This window comes from Cetorhinus maximus, unplaced genomic scaffold, assembly GCF_964194155.1.
Source record: "Cetorhinus maximus unplaced genomic scaffold, sCetMax3.hap1.1 HAP1_SCAFFOLD_1136, whole genome shotgun sequence".
NCBI classification, from domain to species: domain Eukaryota; kingdom Metazoa; phylum Chordata; class Chondrichthyes; order Lamniformes; family Cetorhinidae; genus Cetorhinus; species Cetorhinus maximus.
In genome coordinates, this window is record NW_027597078.1 from 1 (window position 1) to 6,526 (window position 6,526).

At 58.2% G+C, this 6,526-nt stretch overlaps 1 pseudogene; it reads right to left on the bottom strand.

Moving 5' to 3' along the window:
- Positions 1–3,166: 3,166 nt before the first annotated feature.
- LOC144675737 (scavenger receptor class A member 5 pseudogene) lies at positions 3,167–5,103 on the bottom strand (annotated as a pseudogene).
- Between the last annotated feature and the right edge of the window lie 1,423 nt (positions 5,104–6,526).

Sequence of the window (6,526 nt, forward strand, 5' to 3'; positions counted from 1 at the left end):
TGGGTGCCCCATCGTTGAATACACCGACAAGGCGGGGACTGCAGGAACTCGCCAAGCCTCCTTAGACAAGCCCCTTCCAAACCCACCACCACCATCACCTCGAAGGACGAGGGCAGCAGAGACATGGGGGACACCCACCCCCTGGGAGTTCCCCTCCGAGCCTCTCGCCATCCTGACTTGTGAATATATCGGCCGTTCCCTTCACTGTCGCTGGGTCAAAAATCCTGCAACTCCCTCCCTAACAGCACTGTGGGTGTACCTACACCACAGGGGACAAAATCCTGGAACTCCCTCCCTAACAGCACTGTGGGTGTACCTACACCACAGGGACAAAATCCTGGTACTCCCTCCCTAACAGCACTGTGGGTGTACCTACACCACAAGGACCGCAGCGGTTAGAGAAGGCAGCTCACTGCCACCTTGTCAAGGGGGCAATTAGGGATGGGTAATAAATGTTGGGCCCAGCCAGCGACCGCCCACATCCCCGTGAGTGAATAAAACAAAACATTACAGGGCGGGATAGACAGGTTTTTGGTCACTCTGGGAATTAAGGGATATGGAGAATGAACAAACAAAGACAGGTTGTCGAATCTTTCTGTTTTGCACTCATCGGGACCATTGGCAAGAACACCAAACGTCAAGGGAAACAACAATTCGTACTTGGCGAGAAGAGAGTGCTGATTGTCTGGCCAGTGGGTTGAGTCTCGTGGCGCTCTCTTCTTGTGAAGTACAAATTGTTGTTCCCCTCGCATTTTGCCATTCTTGCCAAACACCCTGATGAGCGCGGGACAAGGAGCTCCGACAGCGGGCCTGGTTTTCCTGCAACGCTCTCACTTCTGTTCTTTCAGACGACAAAGCGAACCAACTAGACTCGATAGCCAGCACGGCCGACGGTAGGCGGTGAGTGCGGGAGGGCTTACTGCCCAGCGTTGCTGCCGAAGGCAATGGTAAAGCGCTGCAGGACATTGGCACTTGCAATCATGGACCTTGGTCCAAGGTCGCCAATGGCCCCTTTGAGAATGGTACCCGAAATGAGAGAGAGGATGAAGGTGGGGGCGGTATTTAATCGAACACCCCGCCCAATTCCCTCCAGTTGCATTTCGTTGGCAGCCAACTAAGAAGCAACCCCTTTGTCTGGTCGGCCAACACTCGAATGGCCCTGCTTTGACCTGGAGGAAATGAGACGATTGGCCCCGCATATGGGAGGAGTTTGAGCAGGAAGTCCAGGAAAGGCCGGACATCTGTCCGATAGGGTCCCGTGTGGCCACCTGGTTGGCATTCAGAGCCCAGTGTGACAGGGGGAGCCCATTGCGGACCTCGAAACAGATTCCCCATTCTCTTAGACCATGGGTGATCTTCATCAGCATGGCCTGTCTTTGTTATAGATAGATTAAACAGATTAGACAGACAGACAGATAGTTAGACAGATAAATAGACAGACAGATAGACAGACAGGTGGACAGATAGATAGACAAATAAATAGACAGTTAGATAGACAGGCAGATAGAGAGACAGGTAGATAGATAGAGAGACAGGTAGATAGACAGGTAGACAGACAGACAGACAAATAGACAGGTAGACAGACAGACAGACAGACAGACACAGACAGACAGACAGACAGATAGATAGATAGATAGATAGACAGATAGACAGACAGACAGACAGACGGATAGACAGACGGATAGACAGACGGATAGACAGACGGATAGACAGACGGATAGACAGACGGATAGACAGACGGATAGACAGACGGATAGACAGACGGATAGACAGACGGATAGACAGACGGATAGACAGGCAGATAGACAGGCAGATAGACAGACAAGTAGACAGATAGACAGACAGACAGGTAGACAGACGGATAGGCAGAAAGAGAGACAGATGGACAGATATATAGACAGATACACCGAGAGATAGATAGACAGGTAGACAGACAATTAGATAGACAGACAGATAGATAGACAGATGTACAAAAGACAGGCCGGCAGATAGACAGACAGGCAGACAGATAGATAAACAAATGGATAGACAGACAGACAGATAAATAGACAGATAGACAGACAGGCAAATATATAGACAGACAGGCAGATGGATAAACAGATAGACTATTAACCAAATGGGCAGACAGGTAAACAGATAGATAGATGGATAGACAGACATACAGGCAGACAAACAGAAATAGGGACATGAGAGGCAGATAGATATATAGACAGGCAGACAGATAGGCAGAGAGATGGTTGGATGGAAGGATGGAGAGTCGGGGGGGATGGACAGATGGGTGGACAGATAGGCCGATGGGCAGAGAGGTAGCTGAACAGATAGATAGATCGATAGACAGACAGACGTACGGACAGATAAGCAGTCAAATAGATAGGTGGATAGACAGCCATTAAGAAATACAGATAGACAGACAGGCAAATAGACAAACAGACAGACAGGTAAATAGGCAGATAGACAGACACAGAGAAAGACATACAGGTAGACAGACAGGCAGACAGATAGACAGGAGTCAGACAGATAGACAGACTGACAGAAAAATAGCCATATAGACAAACAGGTAGTCAGACAGGCAGATAGATAAATAGACAGATAGGCAGACAGACAGACAGACAGGCAGGCAGGCAGACAGATAAATAAAAACAGACACATAAATAGACAGATAGACAGACCGACAGACAGACAGATAGACAGACAGATAAACAGACAGACAGGTAGACAGACAGGTAACTAGACAGATGGACAGGCAGACAGATGGACAGAGAGACAGATAAATAGGCAGATATACAGGCAGACAGATATACAGGCAGACAGAATGATAGACGGACAGACAGACAAATAAACAGACAGACTGACAGAAAGGCAGATAAATAGACAGACAGATAAATAGGCAGACAGGCAAACAAGCAGGCAGAGGAGACAGACAGGCGGACAGAGAGACAGGCGGACAGAGATAGACAGGCGGACAGAGAGACAGGCAGACAGAGAGAGACAGGCAGACAGAGAGAGACAGGCGGACAGAGAGACAGGCAGACAGAGAGAGACAGGCGGACAGAGAGACAGGCGGACAGAGAGATAAACAGACAGACGAACAGGCCGATTTGAACACTAGGCCTGTGAGTCTCCCCGCGTGACGCTCGGGCTGTTTCCCGGCCGGCCGGTCACTGACCTCGGTTGCAGACGACGCCAGCGTCCTCCCGGTGGTTGCAGTTGTGCTGGCCGAGCGGCTTGAGGGTGCAGTCCCGCAGCGAGGCCTCTGTGCCGTAGCACTTGACGTCGTCCAGCCAGATCTCCTCGGAGCCCTGGCCGAAGGTGGCGGAGCCGTGGGCCAGCTCGGCGAAGCCGCAGTCCACCTGCCGGCACACCACCACCGCGTCGGCCACGTCCCAGTAGTCATCGCAGATGGTGCCCCAGGAGTCGTTGTGGAAAACCTCCACCCGGCCGGCGCAGGGGTTGCTCCCGTTCACCAGCCTCACCCTCAGGACGTCCGGGGCTGCTCAGGGGAAGCAGGGAGCGAGAGAGAGAGAGAGAGAGAGGGTCAACGCCAACATCGGGCTCAGGCCGGGGCCAGACACACACACAGACACACACGCGGCGCATTGACCGGGTAACTTGGGCACTCATTCGGCATTTTTCTTCGTTGTGTTTTTGGTTTATTTTGGTCCGGGGTAGCATGGTGTATGTAGCCCGCCCCTAACTGCCCCCTTTGAAGAGAGAGGGGCATGCTGGGTCATTGCGAGGGGGTGGGGGGAGGGGGTGGGGGAGAGGCAGTGAAGAGACATCGGTGGGGCCGCTTGTGGGTGGGTGGGTGAATGGAGACACATGGAGGCCGGGCCAGGAAGTCGGGGGAGGGGGGTGGGGGGGGAGGGGGGGTGTGGGACAGTCCCGAGGGGGAGGGGGGGTGGATTGGGGGGGGTGTGGGGGACAGTCCCGAGGGGGAGGGGGGGTGGATTGGGGGGGGTGTGGGGGACAGTCCCGAGGGGGAGGGGGGGTGGATTGGGGGGGGTGTGGGGGACAGTCCCGAGGGGGAGGGGGGGTGGATTGGGGGGGGTGTGGGGGACAGTCCCGAGGGGGAGGGGGGGTGGATTGGGGGGGGTGTGGGGGACAGTCCCGTGGGGGAGGGGGGGTGGATTGGGGGGGGGTGGGGGACAGTCCCGGGGGGGAGGGGGGGGTGGATTGGGGGGGGGTGTGGGGGAGGGGGGGTGGATTGGGGGGGGTGTGGGGTAGGGGGGTGGATTGGGGGGGGTGGGGGACAGTCCCGAGGGGGAGGGGGGGTGGATTGGGGGGGGTGTGGGGGACAGTCCCGTGGGGGAGGGGGGGTGGATTGGGGGGGGGTGGGGGACAGTCCCGGGGGGGAGGGGGGGGTGGATTGGGGGGGGGTGTGGGGGAGGGGGGGTGGATTGGGGGGGGGGTGTGGGACAGTCCCGGGGGGGAGGGGGGGTGGATTGGGGGGGGGTGTGGGGGAGGGGGGGTGGATTGGGGGGGGGTGTGGGGGACAGTCCCGTGGGGGAGGGGGGGGTGGATTGGGGGGGTGTGGGGGAGGGGGGGTGGATTGGGGGGGGGTGGGGGACAGTCCCGTGGGGGGGGTGGATTGGGGGGGGGTGGGGGACAGTCCCGTGGGGGAGGGGGGGTGGATTGGGGGGGGTGGGGGACAGTCCCGTGGGGGGGGTGGATTGGGGGGGGGTGGGGGACAGTCCCGTGGGGGAGGGGGGGGATTGGGGGGGGGGTGGGGGACAGTCCCGTGGGGGAGGGGGGGTGGATTGGGGGGGGGTGGGGGACAGTCCCGTGTGGGAGGGGGGGTGGATTGGGGGGGGGGTGGGGGACAGTCCCGAGGGGGAGGGAGGGGTGGATTGGGGGGGGGGTGTGGGGGAGGGGGGGTGGACTGGGGGGGGTGGGGGTGGGGGACAGTCCCGAGGGGGAGGGGGGGTGGATTGGGGGGGGTGGGGGTGGGGGACAGTCCCGGGGGGGAGGGGGTGGATTGGGGGGGGGGTGGGGGACAGTCCCGAGGGGTCAGTCTGGTCCTTTACAATAAAGGCCCCGACGTTGGAAGAGGTTCCACTTCTTCTGTTGGCGCAAAATCGGTGGAACCTCCCCCACGTTGGCCATTGTCGCCCTCGCCCTCCGGCAATGCCCAGCGCAGGGGCAGGTGTCCAGAGGCACCGGGGCACTCGTGGGCTATGGCCGTGCAGGACGTCACCTGGGGACCCTCCCCGGCGGGATTCCCCAGCGCATCTTCCAGGCTATCCCACCAACCCGGATACCCCCACCCCCCCCCAACCCACCCACCCAGAAACCCGGCACTGTGTGCGTGTGGGGTGGGGGCGGGGGGGAGTTAGGGGGCCACCATTTCACGCCAACGCCCAGAAGGTGCCCACCTCGCTCGGTGCGCCTGGGGTCTCCGGTCTGGCTGCTCAGGGGTTCCCGGGAGTGAGCAGGGGAGGGGGCGGGTGGGGTGGATTGTGGGGGAGGGGGTGGATTGTAGGGGGTTTGGGGGCTCTCGCAAGACGCAGGGTCGGTCGGGTTTCAGGCGATGGGAGCGTTGAACAAGCAATCGGTAAAGCGCCCGTGGTTCTTACCTTCGAAGGCCAGTCCGAGCTCCACTCCGGAGGGAACTGCGGGTCGAGGGAGAAGGGGGAAGGGAAGAAGGAAAGGACACGGTTAGAAGGCAAGGAAAAGGGGGAAAGCCAAATGCAACGGGCCATTCGGCCCCTCGAGCCTGCCCTGCTGCTGTTCCGCTAGACCGTGGCTCCTCAGTGGCATTTCGGCACCTTCCACACCCCCCTCCCCATATCCCTCGGCGCCTCTAACCTCTCTATCGGTCTCAGCCTTGAACAGAATGAATGCCTGAGCCTCCACTGCCCCTTTGGGTGGTGGGATAGGGGTGAGGGTGGGGGTAGTCCCAGATACTCTGTGTAAAACTCCGTCTTCACCGGAGTCCTGAGTGACCCGCCTCTCGTTGTGAGGCTGTGGCCCTGGGCTCTCGAGACTCAGTCCCACCTCGACCCCCCACACCCCCCACCCGTTCCCCCACAAGACAAGACATCTGCCCTGCATCTACCCTGTGACGGCCTGGAAGGATTTTGGAGTGAGGTCTCCTCTCCGTCTTCGAGACTCTGGAGAACTCAGTCCCAGTTTCCTCAATCCCTCCTCATAAGACAATCCCACCATCCCAGGGATGAGTTTGGTGAACCTTCATTGCACTCCCTCTATGGCAAGTATAACCTTCCTTAGATAAGGAGACCAAAACTCTATGTGGTCTGGCCAAGGGTCAATACAAGTGCAGCAAGACATCTTTATTACTCTCTATTCCTTGCAATAAAGACCATTTCCGTTCCCAATGCCATGCTTTTAAAAAAAATATTATTATTTATTCATGGGGATGTGGGCGTTGCTGGCTGGGACAGCACTTACTGCCCATCCCTAACTGCCCCTTGAGAAGGTGGTGGGTGAGCCGCCTTCTTGAACCGCTGCAGTCCCTGTGGTGTAGGTACACCCACAGTGCTGTTAGGGAGGGAGTTCCAGGATTTTG